This window comes from Bison bison, unplaced genomic scaffold, assembly GCF_000754665.1.
Source record: "Bison bison bison isolate TAMUID 2011002044 unplaced genomic scaffold, Bison_UMD1.0 scf7180017864144, whole genome shotgun sequence".
Taxonomy (NCBI): domain Eukaryota; kingdom Metazoa; phylum Chordata; class Mammalia; order Artiodactyla; family Bovidae; genus Bison; species Bison bison.
In genome coordinates this window covers 5,438,093-5,438,916 of record NW_011494716.1, presented here as the reverse complement: position 1 = coordinate 5,438,916, position 824 = coordinate 5,438,093, and positions in this window count along the sequence as shown.

The window sequence follows — 824 nt, the reverse complement described above, 5'->3', positions numbered from 1 at the left end:
CACTGTTTCCCCATCTATTTACCATGAAGTGATGGGACCAGATGCCATGATCTTCATTTTCTGAATGTTGAGCTTTAAGCCAAGTTTTTCACTCTCTTCTTTCACTTTCATCAAGAGGCTTTTGAGTTCCTCTTCACTTTCTGCCATAAGGGTGGTGTCATCTGCATATCTGAGGTTATTGATATTTCTCCCAACAATCTTGATTCCAGCTTGTGTTTCTTCCAGACCAGCGTTTCTCATGATGTGCTCTGCATATAAGTTAAATAAGCAGGGGGACAGTATACAGCCTCAACGTACTCCTTTTCCTATTTGGAACCAGTCTGTTGTTCCATGTCCAGTTCTAACTGTTGCTTCCTGACCTGCATATAGGTTTCTCAAGAGACAGGTCAGGTGGTCTGGTATTCCCATCTCTTTCAGAATTTTCCATAGCTTATTGTGATCCACACAGGCAAAGGCTTTGGCATAGTCAATAAAGCATAAGTAGATGTTTTTCTGAACTCTCTTGCTTTTTCGATGATCCAGCAGATGTTGGCAATTTATCTCTGGTTCCTCTGCCTTTTCTAAAACCAGCTTGAACATCTGGAAGTTCACAGTTCATGTATGGTTGAAGCCTGGCTTGGAGAATTTTGAGCATTACTTTGCTAGCCTGTGAGATGAATGCAATTGTGCGGTAGTTTGAGCATTCTTTGGCATTGCCTTTCTTTGGGATTGGAATGAAAACTGACCTTTTCCAGTCCTGTGGCCACTGCTGAGTTTTCCAAATTTGCTGGCATATTGAGTGCAGCACTTTCACAGCATCATCTTTTAGGATTTGAAATAGCTCA